We start from the raw sequence: 15,998 nt of genomic DNA, 5'->3' as shown, positions 1-15,998 counted from the left end.
AGAAATAGAACAAAAGTATTTGCAAATAACTTATATTAAATTTTTGACCCTTCCCACAAAATATCTAATTCAAAACCCTTTATACTTAAGAACACAACTATTATTCTCATCCAATCCCATTTTTTCTTCAAATTCCTCTTACAGGCAAAGTCATAAGTCATAATATTAGGCTCCCAAATAGCCTCTGAAATCAGCAGAAGCAACTGAAATGCATGATTCCATTTAGTTTATTAAGACGTGATACATTTTTTTAATTTTAATAACCTTAAATACATCAATTTGTAGTTAATATGACTATATGTAAATTTTTGAGGTACATGATTCGAGTTACACAGTTTATACTTCTTGTCTCTTACACATATCATAGAAAAAATTTTCTTTGTGATTTAACTTAAGAAACATTAACAAAGGTATCTCCCCATATTCCTTCAGTTCTGGAGTTATTAAACTATTTTCACATAAGAAATGCCCCAACAATTATCTGAACGTTGTTGTAACCAATATTTTATACAGCTAATGACAAAAAGAATGGAAAATCCCCCAAAACATTTTAAACATGTATTTTATTAATATACCTCTATCCCAGATTTTAAAACCAACCAAACAAGTAAAAAACTCTTAGTCTCACTAAGCCAATCTATTTTTTTAAAATTCCTTGTTGCTTTTAAGGTCATATGCAACCACTAGAAAGATTTCAAAAGCTAAGCAAAATAACTCCATAAATAAATGGGGACTTATAATGGAAATATCCAAAGTTCCTGTTCAGTAATGGTGTTACCATTGCGAGCAATAAGAATATATCTCACAAGGATTCAAAATATATTGTGTCATGTTCAATAAGCGAAAGTATTTTATTCTGCATGATTCCTTAGCCAACAACCTCATCCCCAAATGTCATGACACAGGAGAGGAGTGGTGTTGGCTTAATTTAGATTTGATTTATTTGATGTATCATCAGGAACAGATAAACCTGCATAATAAACAGCATATGTTGGCCTTACCCAAACATGTGGATTCTGTTATATAAAAAGCAAATGTTCAAAGTAACAGAATTCATATAAATGTGTTTTGTAAAATCAAAGTCAGGAGCTACTTTTGGAGGAGCAGAATAATCACGGGTCCTAATGTAGGCTAAGTCCCATTTATTTCACATAATAAAAGAGACCTGGTGGTCTCCAGCATTAAATTCTAAGGTCTAAAACCAAACCTAACTTTGTGATTCTTCATATAGAAAGTTTAACTGTGAAGAAAAATACATTTAATAAAAAGTGTTATTAATCTTTGACAAGAAAAATGGAATTATGTAGAAGATAACCACCATTATTGCAAAATTCTTCCAAGCCTTATTCACAGTTACTCTATGTTCCATTTGCTCCATTTTATTTTGGAATTGAATACTTAATTGAAAAAATCATAATAAGCAACAATAATCCAGGAAAAAAAAATTTCTTTAAGGACAAGGGACAGGACAATTGTGTTCAACTCTGTCCAAACCTTTGCTACTGGAGACACATTTATGTTCACTTAAAATTTCTACAAATTCAAAGTGAATGTTTAAAGGTTATTCTATAGCTACCCCAAGGGGTTAGTTTTCCTAAAATCCCATATTCTGATCTTGCCTTTGATCTCTGGAATCACATTTATTCATATATCACAGCCACACTTTTCCATATTTACTGCCCTTCTTCTTGGGCCTGTCTTTCTGTATCTCATTCTGTCTACTATGACAAACAACAGTTGTCAAGGCTCCACTCTCTCCACAGATGAAACATGAAAGCTTTTTTACTTCTTATAAAACAACTCATTCCTATAATGGGCTGATGGCCAGACTGTGTAGAACCAAGTGTTCCAATGTTGATATTTCTTTAAAATAGAAATAAATCTGTCCACTTAATATTAATGTGTAGTCATATCTTTAAAAATCAGTATGAAGTGTCTTGGGGTGCTGTCATTTTATCTAACAGAGAAGATTTCATACATATCCTGAGGCTTTCCCCATCATTAAACAGTACAAACAAATCCTCTATCTCAGTGGCTCCAAGTTCTGAATCTCAGACCTCACAGAAGCACAGAGTAGAAAATAAATGAACTGAGGAAATTAAAGTCTTCTATGTTTATTCACAAAAGAAAAAAAGGCTACTAGCCTAAGATGCATTGTTTTTAATAATTCGATATCACTGAATGACTCTTTTAAAGAGTGGTTTCAGCAGGTTGCCTAGGACCAAACCAGAGAGGGTCGGACCTGCATTGCCACCATGCGCCCACCATCCAGATATCATTGCTGACATGTACACATAAGGAACTGTTTGACATTGAAACGGGGACTCAGAACTGTTAGACATTGAAATTGGGACTCAAACATTTTTTGTTATTATATGTTTATTTCTAGTCTGCAGAGGCAAGATTTTTTAAAGGAAAGAAATGGGGGAAAAATAGATACAGAGGCAAAGAAGCATTGAACAGACTGTCAAACTACAGCGGGAAGGCAGGGGAGGTTGGGGTGGGGGGCTGTAAGAGATCAACCGAAGGACTTGTACGCATGCATATAAGCATAACCAATGGATACAAGACACTGGGCAGGGGGACAGGTAAAGGCATGTACTGGCGGGTAGGGGAGGCCGGGGGGAGGTCAATGGGGAAAATAAAAGGAGACATATGTACTACTATTTTTAATACTTTAAACAATAAAAAAAGAAAGAAAGAAAGAAAAAGAATACAATATTAGATGAGACCAATAAACCTGCACTATGCAATAAATAATATATAGTTCACTAAAAAAAAAAATAATAATAATAATAATAAAGAGTGGTTTGCTCAAGATTTTAAAAACCTGAAATGCTATTGGCTGCTGAGGTCCTGTGTCAAAATCTAGTTATTGATGATATCATTAATTTCTTAAAATAATTTATTTTCTCAAAAATAAAAAATATGCTTTTCACAAAATAATTTATAGAAATAAAGTAATGAGAATTAAAGATAGCCTGTGATCCTTTACCAAGATATAACCATTGTTATTTTTTTATTTTAATAAATACTACCTTTATAATTATTCAAAGTGTTTGTGCCCATATATATATATATATATATATATATATACATATATATATATATATATATATATGTATATATATATATATATATATAGTAAAAAGATCATACAATTGCATAAATAGCTTTTTACACTTGTTAACAAATATATCATGGAACTCTTTCACCTCTAATAAGTGTACTGCATATTACTTTTCATGACTACACACCATTCCACTGTATGCCTGTTGCACAATTTCAATTTTTAATTTTTAAATTAGGATGTTTCCAATTTTTCCTCATTGAAGACAATGTTGTGATACTGACAGTTGAAAATATATCTTGGTACATAAATCTCATTACTTCCTTAGATACATTTTGAGAATTGAAATTGCTGAGCCAAACTGTAAGCAAATTTTAAAATCTGAACCAACCAACTGCCTTCCAACCAACGGTAGATGGTGGTGCTCCCTTACTCTATCTCCCTTTTTTTTCACTGAGGCGATAAACGTTCATTGCATAGTTCCTATGAAGTGGGCTGTGTACTAAGTGCAGGATAAGGAAAAATTGAAGGACTAAAACATGGATCCAGCCAGCTCCTCCCAGAGCTCATCATTTAGTAACAGGACATGCATGCAATTTAAGTGCAATGCTATAAATGACGGCGTTCTAGTCATATGTGCAAAGTTGATTAAAGAGGATAAATAATGTATTAAACATGTCTTAGGTGTTTTTTACATGTGCTGCCTTATTTTTTTTTTGCTATAAACATCCTGAAATGTTTATAGTAAAAACATCAAGAGATGGGTCTTATTATTTTCATTCTACAGGAAAAATCTAAGACCCAGAGAATTTAAATAACTTTTACTGAGTTGGCTGCTCTAGTCTCAGCTCTACATCCTTCCAGCATCAGGACCGGGGACAAGTGAATTTCTCTAACGTTTGGTTTCTTCATCTGTAACATGAGGATGAAACAGAATTGTAGCAAGGACTGAACTGAACAAAAATTATTATAGTGCTTAGCACAGTGCTTAATACATAGTAAGTGCTCAATAGATGTTATTGCCCTAATACCACCACTGCCTCTGCTAATATCCCTATCACAAAAGAGAAAGATTACTTTTTGCTCATAATGCATTTCATAATTACAAAGATTCCTTCAATGATTAACTTAAATTTCTTCAGTGCCCTTCGGTGGCATTTGACAACATAAACTTCTCTTTCTTAAGCTAAGTATTGAAATATCTCTAATGTTTCTTCCCATTGATTATTTACTGATTCTTTAGTTATTCTTATGAAAACTCCACTTTCTCTTAAAGATGTACCGTAGTCCTACCCTTGGTTTTGAGGATCTAAAAACATTATTAAAAATTGAGCTCCTAAAATACATTTTAAAAAAATATATTTGTATTTATTTCAGAGAGGGAGAGGTAGAAAGAAATAGAAACATCAATGATGAGAGAATCATTGATCAGCTGGATCGAGCCTGCAATCCAGGCATCTGCCCTGACTGGGAATCAAACCTTAACCACATGGTTCATAGGTTGATGCTCAACCACTGAGCCATGCTGGCTAGGCTAAAATACATTTTAATATGTCTAGCAATATGAGCATTTAATTCACATCACTGTCTAAGGGCAGAAAGGACAGATGGCAGGGAAGTCAAGTGAGTCACGGGTGTAGGGTTTGGAGGTAATAAAACATTTTTAAAGAACTTCAATTTTAGCATGTCTTACTGATATAAATTCATCAAAATTCATAAGTGACATACTCTGAGCCTCTCAATTAATCTATTAAACCAGATAATTTTTCCCATTAATTCTTCCAGAAATTGGTTACTGTCCAAGGCACAGCTGGCGTTTGGTTCTCCTGCTTTAATTTTGACAGTGTTCCTAAATAAAAATAAGCATATTGCTCTTGTTTATTTTGTTTAGTTAAACTGAAAAATTTGCTTGAGAGAGACAGAGAGAGAGTTTTAATTTGTATTTATGCTTGCAATATTCCGATTAATTAGTTAACAGGCTCTATTTGGGTTTTGGAACATGGATAAAATAGCCTTCAAAGTGAAACTATTTCAAATAAATAGTTTTCTCTCTCTTTTAAGTAAAAATAAAAAGATGTTCCTCATTAAAACATAAAAATGCAGAGAAATTATCTGCCTAAAAAAATGCTCAAGTAAGCAGCAGTAATAAATCTAAGAAAGTTTAAAACCAATACCTTGAAAATTTACTACTTCGGGCATCTACTGCCTTAATCCTTAACTCTTTGCCACTTACCAAAAGTTAGCTCCACAGAGTGTTTCTTTAATGTGCTTACTAATTATCCTATTGGTTGTTTTAATTTCAGGATTTAGGGTAAAATCTTTTTGGTGAAATATTTGTCTTAAATTCCAATGTATTTATTTTTTTCAGTGACTGGAACACTATGGTTTACTAAGCCTTATTTATTACTACTAGAGGCCTGGTGCACAAAAATTCATGCACTCGGGGGGTCCCTCAGCCTGGCCTGTGCCCTCTCGCAGTCCGGGACCCCTCGGGGAATGTCCAACTGATGGCTTAGGCCCACTCCCCGGTGCGTCAGGCCAAAGCTGGCAGTCAGACATCCCTCTGGCAGCCCGGGAGCCCTTGGGAGATGTCTGATTAATGGAGGGAGCAGGCCTAAGCCATTAGTCGGACATCCTTAGCGCTGCCGTGGAAGCAGGAGAGGCTCCTGCCACTGCCACTGCATCGGCATGCCATGAGCCGGCTTCTGGCTGTGCGGTGCTCCCCCAGTGGGAGTGCACTGACCACCAGGGGGCAGCTCCTGCATTGAGCATCTGCCCCCTGGTGGTCAGTGCACGTCACAGTGACTGGTCGTTCCGCTGTTAGGGTCAATTTGCACATTACCCTTTCATTATATATAGGATAGCAAAGAACTTCATTTAACTCATCTCAATAAAGAGTTATTCCTAATGCAATATTATTACATTGAGAATTTGTGGGATGCCATAAAAAAAGGAAATAAACATTCTGCCTCACTAGAAAACACATACAAAGGATTTGTAATTAATGGAATTCATGGAATAAAAATAATAGTTTAGATTTGTTACTAGAATCATTCATGCTCTTAGCATGGATATGGGGTTTTTAAAGCTACTTATAAATCCAGATTGTAAAACAGCAATAGAAACCTACTCCTAAAAATGAATGCTACTCACTTTTCTCTTTCCCACATGAAGTGCACTTTAAAAAGCCTCTCTGACCAGAAGAGAGCCAAATTACCCAATTGTCATAAACATTATTTTCCTCAAAATGAAACATCAACCTTGCAAATGCAGTATCAACTAATTCACTATTGAAGGGAGATTGAAGGCCAGAGAGCTGCAGCTCATTGAGAGAAAAATAAAGATTTATTTTCTCTAAGTGTTATAGAGTCCTTCATTGACTTTAAAGTCAGACCCATTTCCAGTGCTTGAAAACATAAAATGCAGTACTCATATCAAGTAGATTTTCTAGTGGGTAATTTATTTCCATGTGTCTTATATTGTGGGGCAGGTAGAGTAGAAGATCTGAGTGTATTTGAGAGTGCGATGAAAGATAGACTACTCTGAAAAAAAAAAAAAGCTGAATTTAAACAAGAAAATAAGAGTCAACATTAGCAAATTAAACTGAAAAGAGTGGGAAATGTCCATTATTCCGGCAATTTTGTGGGCAAATTTTAATTTGAAACTTATGGAATTTTGACTATCTCCGTTATATACAACATAGAAATGATCATTCATCATTCATGTAAAGAAAAAAAGGATATGTGTGTATATTTCTTGAGAAGCTCATTAAAGTTCAGTGTTATGTGTTGAATTTGTTTCCCTTTGTTCCTCTAAAGCTAAGTTTTAGTTTCCCAAGTTCTCCTTCAGTGAACACTATTCATTTTCAGCATTCTCAGTTACCTTTCCTAAGAAACTCCATTCTTCATTTAAGTTTGTACCAATAAGTAAGCAGAAAAATAAATATTCTGTTGTAGTCATGTGTTGGACAGAGGTTCTAGACTCATCAATACACATTAACCGCAGATTTATGTCCTCTGAACCTCTTATAATTTTTTTTTCAATGACAGTTGACATATAATGTTATATTAGCTCCACGTGTACAACATAGTGGTCAAACACTTATATAACTTACAAAGTGATCACCTTGATGAGCCTTTGAACCTTTTTAATAAACGAATACTTTCTTTCCCTACTGTAAACACTGTTGTTTGTTCAGATTCTTACAAAATATTTAACGAGTTACTCTGGTGTCTTTAGGTAAAAGTAAATTAATGTAGAAAATGAGACCAGCCTAATTAAATCAGGGTCAATGTAGCTTTCCACCTATCTGTAATTATAGATAAAAACCAGTATCTTGTAATAAGAAAAATACATACAGCATTAATCAATTGGGGGGCATTAAAATACTAAAAATTCTAAATAACAGGTATTTGGAATCAGATAATTTACCTCTCATGATATAGGAACAATTGTAGGGGAAATAAAATACAGTTTTAGGGAATTAGAATTTGTTAATCAGGAACGTTAGCTTTTCCCTAGCTTGAACCTATGTTAAAGAGTCTATTCTGAGCAGTTTTTACTTTCTTATTTAAGTGGTGTACACCAACATTTATTGGACGCAGTCCCAGATGACATTTACAGATAGAAAACCTTTTGTAAAATGTATGTAGAGAAAAGAATCAGCCAGGGTGAAGACCAATTATCGCTATCACCTTCTATTCAGTAAATATTCCTTCTTTTTTCTACAAATCACACATAATGAGCAACGCCCATGGAGACAGCCTGAAGCCCATCCACTCTGTGCCTGAGTCTCAGAGTCCAGCATACGTAGGTGAAATTCAAGACCGACCAACGTCCCTATCAAGCCCAAAAACGGCTTATCTTGGTCTCTTGGTCTGGGGACCCATGAATTTAAAAGCCAAATTACCCGCCCCTACACACACACACACACACACACACACACACACACCCAATACACAAAGATGTGACAGGGCCAGGAAAATTACAATAATACACTCACTTTTAATAAAGGAGACAAATGTAACCTAACCAGCAGCCCATGTAAATTCTGACGTCCTGCTGAGCACATGCAGTGAAGGCTCTGTATGTACCTGTGTGTGGCTTCAGTCTTCAGTCTCCATCCTAAGACGGGTTCTTTTTCTCCCGTCCCCTTCTTTGTCTGCATCTGAAAATGAGTCTCCTCGGCCTACTTCTTGCTCACATAAGGCTGTGTATACAAAGGCCATTTTCAGTTTCATACAGTCAAAGGCCCCTTTAGTCCGGCCTTGTGGTTGCTTTGGCAGAACATTTCTCTCAAGTACTTAAGAGGCTTCTTCTCTGTTTGTTTCCAGTCAGTTCCATGTGCCAGTAACCACACCCACACTGTTAACTACCTAGTTTTCAAGTCTCCAGGAGCTCTTTGTTTTCTCAACCCCCTGCCTTTTTCTCTCAATTTGATGGTGGCTCCCTGAAGCTCATCTGTAACAGCAGGTGGGAAGACTTCACTTTTAAAACTTTTTCTGCCTGAAGTGCTGTAATCGATTGAAAGGTTGTGTTGAATGTTTGTAACTTAAAATTTTTGTAACATTCTTTTGTGGACAGTTTGGGGCTAGAGACAACTTGTTTTTCTGTAGGAATCCACATTTCTAGATCCCCTTTATTGCTTCTCCTTTCTGCATTTAACCAGCCAATTCTTGCCTGAATTCATCTTTATTTTTGCAATACCTTGCCAAGCCTGGCCAACAGCAGTTAACATACACCACTGTGGTTCTCTGTTCTACCTCTTACCAAGGAGCTAACAGTTACCTAGACATACGGTCTGCCTCCCACGTTCTGACATGCAACAGTTTCACCAAATGTTTTACTACCATATTAATACATTTTCTTCTTTGTCTCCTCCAGGATCATGTTTTCTTAGACATATCAAGTCTTTTATTATAGTAAAACCCCCATTTAAAAAACTAATTTCTGTGTTAGTGAGAAGAGATGATGCAACACATCAACTACAGAATCTAAGTGGCTTAGCATACAGGTTCATTTCTAGTTTCCACAAAATGTACAAGTTATAAGAGAACTCTCCTCTATATAGTCATTCAAGGAGCCAGGCGATTGGCGGCTCTCCTGCCTTTAACTGTGTCATCTCAACCTGTGGCTTCCAGGGTTGCCAGGGCAAGTGGAACTTATAAACATACTTAGATGTCTCAGACGTGAAGTGACACATGCACTTCTCACAGCTGTAGTCCACAGTCAAATGCATGGCCTTAATGACAAGGGAGACTGGGAAATATTTGAGCGTGACTAGGAAGGAGAGGAAAGTTGAATATTGTGGGGACTAGTCATGTCTATCTCTCTGTACTGTTAATATTCAGATAAACATGGAAACATAAATAAGCCACAGTAACAATTTTTGATCACCATCATGGAGAACCATTTGTCAAACAAAGTATTGGGCCATATGATAAGTGTGATTGGGAAGCAGGAGTTTCATTCATTTCTTCAATTATGAAAATACCTAGTGACTAATAAGGTACAAAAAATAGCTATATATCAATCTAATTGGCTCTTAATTAAAAAAGATTCCCTCAGAATTAATGATACCACATGAAAAATGTTATTGAACAAAAGCTAAGTCACTAGCAAGAAATAGAAGTTTGGCTAGAAAATGGAGGGAAAAAATGAGTAAAAAGGGAAAATGAAAGTACAAAAAACATATTGAAAAACCTTCAGGAAATACTTAAAAGTGTTATAAAACATATGGTATTAAATGATTTTAATAAAGCATTGCCTTATAGCTTCTAAACTTTATTATAGCTAAGAGATCAAGGTTCAATACAATTAGAAGGATCCTAAGTGATTCTCAGAAATAAATATTCCTTAACATCAAGGTCAAGAATAAAGGTTATAAGTATTTTGGTGAGAAAGCAATGACACAGATAATAAACTAGCTCATCTACCAATCATGGTACAAAGGAGGGTGGTAGCCCTTCTTAATGAACACTATCCATCATTGCTGCACCCAGGCTCACAGGATTTGAGAAGAGGAAGAAATAGAATCCTTTATAGATTTAAACCATCAGGACCTCAGCAGGCAGGCAAAACACTTGAACTCAAGTATTTCTAAGAAATGTTTCACACAAGAGTTAAAATCCTTACTACATAATAGCCCATTTAAATTGATTAATTTTTTTTTCAAGCTAGCCCTCTCAAGATGCATAGAGATCAATAAAGTCCTTCTATAGAGAGTAAATATTTTAGGTTTTGATGGTCACACAATCTCTGTCACAACTACTCACCCCTCTGCTGATCTGGCAAGAAAAACAAAAACAACATAAACAATATGACACATAAATGAATGGGCCTGGTTGTGTTTCAATGAAACTTTATTTACAAAAATAAGTAGCAGGCAGAATTGGCCCACAGCCCATAATTTGCCAACCCTGACCTAGTAGATAAAAGGAAAAAGAATTATAGCAAAAATTTTAAAATTAACTGGTCAAAGAAACACCGAAAAGTTCAACCATACTAGTAGTCAAAAAAATGCTAAGGAAACCAGAAAAATTATATTTTTTCCCTACAACATTATGAATCAAATACCATGATGCATGGCTAGAAGGAAGGACAACATACTGACATAAATTTCACAAACTTTCTGGAGGTCAAATACATATATATATATGTATGGACACACACACACATACATATTATTAGAATTAGTAATTCTTACTAAGGATGTGTGTTGTTTGATTTAAATTTTAAAACTCTAATTACTGGTAGTGTGATGGCTATTTATAGACGAATCAGGAATAAGCCAATACTTCTGGGTGGTCAGAAAAATGATTAATTTAATAATATAAATGCACTTTCCTTGTCCCTCTATTTACCTGGAGAGAGAAAAAAAAGGTAAAAAGTGGGGAAGTTGTACAACTTCTCTATTGGCTCTAGGATTTATTAATATTAGCACCATGTTATCTCCTATTCAAGTCCTCTTTATCACCTTCCTTCATCCCTCAGATTGAGCAGTTTTCTGAAGAAATCATATTAAGCAGTAGCAAGAAGCATGCACTCTAACCATAAGGACTGCCCATCCTATCTGAAGGGTCCTAATATTCCCATCTATCCATAAGTCCAATGATTCTTTTATTAAAATATTTCCCTAGCACCGCTGAACTATAAGTAGAATAATTAAACATTTTGTAGATGCCAAAAAATGAAGATTCCACTAAAAAGTAAAAATTCATTTCTGCCCAGCTGGTGTGGCTCAGTGGCTGAGCATCAACCTATGAACCAGGAGGTCATGATTCAATTCCTGGTCAGGCCACATGTCAGGGTTGCAGCTCTGATCTCCAGTAGGGGATGTGCAGGAGGCAGTAGATTAGATTCTCTCTCATCATTGCTGTTTCTATCTCACGCTCTTCCTCTCCCTTCTTCTCTGTAAACAATAAAAATATATTTAAAAAAATTCATTTCTAATTTGTTCTCAACTGTTGAAAATAAACTGAGACACAGATTTATAAAAAGTCTGTATTAATAAATCCATTTTATTATTTTTGAAATTATCTTTCTTCCCTGGTCATAAAGGTAACCATGGATCAATGTCAAATGTTACAAAGGAAAAAATGAATAAATAAATAATCATCCATGATGCCAGTACTTAAAAATAACTACAGTTGGTATCATGAAGTATATTCTCCCAGATTTTTGTGTGTTTACCAAACCAGATTTATTTCAAATACTTAAAATAAGATAAACAATTTTAATGTACATAAGTAAAAATGAGCTCCATCATTGACAACCACAACATATTCCACAGGGAGTAGGCACCATAAATCATTTATGCAATATTATGCTGATGGATATTTAGGCTGCAAAATTATTTTCACATTTAAATACTCTAACATGAACATTTCAGACATATATTTGAATTTGCTCTATTATTTCCCTCCAGGTAAATTCATAGAAATTCAATTTTTTTTATTTTGAAGAGTATCTAAGTTTAACATTTTGCATTATATTAATAAATTACCCTCTAGAAGAGGTGTAACATTTTAACTCTCTTCCTAAGTGTCCAATATGAGCATGCTAAAATAAATTATGGTATTATCCCAGACTAAAATGTTGCAAAAGTTAATGACATGGCCAACTATGCATAGGAGTATATAAAGTAAAACAGGATATAAGATATAATAAAGCATACCACTGCCCTAGCCGGTTTGGCTAAGTGGATGGAGCACCGGCCTGCGAACTGAAAGGACCCAGGTTCGATTCTGGTCAAGGGCACGTGCCCGGGTTGTGGGCTCAATCCCCAGTGGGGAATTTGCAGGGGGCAGCTGATCCATGATTCGCTCTCATTATGGATGTTTCTATCTCTCTCCCTCTTCCTTCTTCTCTGAAATCAATAAAAATATATTTTTAAAAAGCATACCACTGATGTGATTTATTACTATGCAAATTATAATATATATAATATATATGGGGAGTAGTTTATATATGTATATAGTATTACAAATATATGGCAAGTAGTACCATATAAACCATGAACATAGACAATACAGTGGTGAAAACCTGGGGTGAGGGGTGGGGGCAGGCTGGGAGAGGTCAATGAGGGAAAAAGGGGACATATGTAATACTTTCAACAATAAAGATTTAAAAAATAAAATGCAATTAAAAAGTACCCCAACTGAGGAACAGGACTGAAGCACTTTTTAAACTATCTTTTATATTCTACATTTGTTGAAACTCCTAGATTTTGTGCATATTTTAGTTTTAAACTGAAAAGCAATATGTTAAAAGAATATTGGACATCACAAAGCTAAAGAAATGTCTTGACACATTTTGTACTTCACCTGCTATTACACATACAATTATGGAACACAAAACCCCCAATGTGCTCCCATCTGGAATATTTAAACATACTAGACAGAAAAAACGTTTTTTTCCAAACAAAGAACTTGTTTTAACTCATGAAGACTCTTCATACCTAATAGAAAGCAGGAGAACACATTTCTCTTCGCAACTGAGAAAACAAATTAGAGCAAAACCGTGAGTCCGTGAAGAAAGAGTAGCTCTGAGAATGAGCTCGAAGTCCCTGGCTGCAGGCATTTTGGAAAGCATTTTGAAGGGGAACAAAGTATTAATAAAGACTCAATACTTACAGTGACCTTTGAGCAATTCCAGATGTAGACAGGGGGATTTTTCCACAAATAATAAAGAAGGGCCAACTCCAAGAAGTGACAGTCGGAACAGGCTTGTAGGAGCTAGAATTACATCGGACACAGAAAAGAGGCTCAGCAGAAATGAAGCAACAGAGAAAGAATCCAGACCCTTGACCAAACAACAAGAGATTTACTCTCTTACACGAGTGCTTAACTAATTCCTTAGTGAGGAGGAAATATGCAGAATTTTATATTTTTTGCCTATAACTATAGTTTTAGCAGTTTACAATAAACTTACTTTCCACCCTATCACTACACTACTTTTTTATACAGAGTAACTCATTTAATCCTCACTTAGTAGGGACTATTTTTTTTAAATATATTTTATTGATTTTTTACAGAGAGGAAAGGAGAGGGATAGAGAGTTAGAAACATGGATGAGAGAGAAACATCGATCAGCTGCCTCCTGCACACCCCCTACTGGGGATGTGCCCGCAACCAAGGTACATGCCCTTGACCAGAATCGAACCTGGGACCCTTCAGTCTGCAGGCCAATGCTCTATCCACTAAGCCAAACCGGTTAGGGCAATAGAGACTATTATTCACATTTTATAATTAGGAAACAAAGGCATTGAAAGTTAGGTAGCTTGGCCGAGATAGTGAATCTAGAACAGGGATCAGCATCCTTTTATTTAAAGGGCCAGAGAGTAAATATTGGACGTGCTGGTCATAAGATCTCAGTCACAAGTACTCAACACTGCTGCTGTGGTGCAAAAATCCTCTCAGACAATACTTATACAAGTGGACGTGTCTGTGTTACCCAAACAGGTGGCAAGTCCACTGGCTGTGGTTTGCCAAGTTCTGATCTAGAAAGTAGTGAAGCAAGATTCAAACTCAAGTCTCTGACTTCAATAACTAAACTGCCACAACAAGAAAAAATAAAATAAATGGGGTTCTCCTTTCATAGCCTCCTTTCATTCATTCTCAGATATGCCTGTCCTAAAGAAACTGACCAGTTAGGAGAAACTGTCACTTATTGGGATGAGGTGGGCAGAACTATCGGAAAGCTCAGCACACATAAGCAAGGTAGGTAGGCAGCCCCCCTAACAGAACGTGGAGTTAGCAGCATTTTGTCAGGATAAATGTACACACTTAACATTTAGGCACGTCTGTTCCCTCTTAATGGGTGGGGGCAAGAAGGAGACATCTTTGGGTCCTTATTAGATATAGAAATATTTAGTTTAACAAGTCCTATGATTTCTATATTTTTCTTAATTTCAAAATTATTGTCACTTAGTGAATTTATCTCATAGGTATATAATAATATTGGGCAATATAGCTGGCCCCATTTTAAGTTGCTTAATATTCAGAGTTGTGAGAAAAATATATTTGAATAAACTCTTATTGTTCTTGAGTTTATAAAGTAGCATTGAAAAATAATCAACAGTTTGAGTCAGTTATTTGACTTTTTGATAGTATATTTTCAGCAGAATTTGAGATCCACATCCATGAGTTCAGAATGAATAATGATTACATAGGGCTGCTAAAATACTTGAGAAGTTACATGAACTATGGGCAGGAGAAAGTACAATAAAATAATTTTAAACTCAGTCTTAATGTTATTATGTCCCAGTTAAATGACCTTGAGCTAATTCTATTTAAATCTAAAACTTCCATAGGAAGTTAGCATTACCAGGGTTATTATAAAAGTTTTATTTAAAAATTCAGTGAGTTTATAGACTTAACACCTTTATTAAGTATATTCTTCTAAGATTTACAATCTATTTTTACAAAGAAAAATACTTTTGTTTTGCTCAGAATATTTGCCAAACCGTGATTGTGAAAAAGCAAACTAAATTCAGAATTACCATTTCACTTTTTCAGAACCTTTAAAATGTTTCCTTACTATTAGTAACCACCAACATTTCTAAATATTCTATGGACACAATTCCTAAACAATTTCTCAAGGACTAACAAATATATAATAATACCATTTAGAGAACACAACTTATTTGCATTAAGTAGTTTATAGAAATCAATTGACTAAAATTTTGGCTGGGTTTCTAAGAAATATCATAAGAACACTACAATAGATTATGTCATTTTTCGAAAGTGTTTGTAGCTCATCTCTTGGGAAAGATTAAACTCCCCCACTCCACTGATGTCAGCGTTGGTCATATAACTTGTGAAAGGTGAACAAAAATGACATGGACCACTTTCAAGCAGAAATTTTAAGAGCAACTATACATTTTGCTAATTTCTTTTTTTTCCTGTGCTATAAGACTAGAACATTCCAGATAAGGTCTGCTCCAGCAACCAGGGATCCATAGGGAACACAGCACAGAACAGCACTGAGACCAACCCATGAGACTAGGCAGAATAAGTGAGAAACAGACATTTGTTCCTGCTAGTCACCATTATTTTAGGTCACTTGTCAGCACAGGATAACCTAGGCCAGTGGTCGGCAAACTGTGGCTCGCGAGCCACATGCGGCTCTTTGGCCCCTTGAGTGTGGCTCTTCCACAAAATACCATGGCATGAGCGAGTCTATTTTAAAAAAGTGGCGTTAGTAGAAGTTTAAGTTTAAAAAATTTGGCTCTCAAAAGAAATTTCAATAATTGTACTGTTGATATTTGGCTCTGTTGACTAATGAGTTTGCTGACCACTAACCTAGGCTATCCTCAGTGACTAATTAGAGAATGTCAAAGCCCCGTTATACTTGGTATTTGATTATTTCATGAAAATAACCTAAAGATGGCTGCAGCATAAAACGTTTCATTTATTCAGAAAGAAGC

The 15,998-nt window shown here is 35.3% G+C and overlaps 1 protein-coding gene across 2 annotated transcripts in view; it reads right to left on the bottom strand.

Moving 5' to 3' along the window:
* Positions 1-13,648, bottom strand: part of LOC308242393 (uncharacterized protein) — a 241,579-nt gene extending 227,931 nt beyond the window's left edge. Inside the window, exon 1 of one of the 2 annotated variants that reach the window (XM_080656609.1) lies at positions 13,204-13,648. The gene's annotated coding sequence lies outside the window, so the exon portion shown is untranslated. Of the gene's footprint in view, positions 1-8,163; positions 8,428-13,203 lie in introns of those variants that run through there. The other variant, XM_080656608.1, reaches the window with a different exon arrangement.
* Between the last annotated feature and the right edge of the window lie 2,350 nt (positions 13,649-15,998).

This window comes from Plecotus auritus (assembly GCF_963455305.1).
Source record: "Plecotus auritus genome assembly, chromosome: 2".
NCBI lineage: Eukaryota > Metazoa > Chordata > Mammalia > Chiroptera > Vespertilionidae > Plecotus > Plecotus auritus.
The sequence above is the reverse complement of the archived record's forward strand: the minus strand, read 5'-3'. Positions and strand labels throughout refer to the sequence as shown.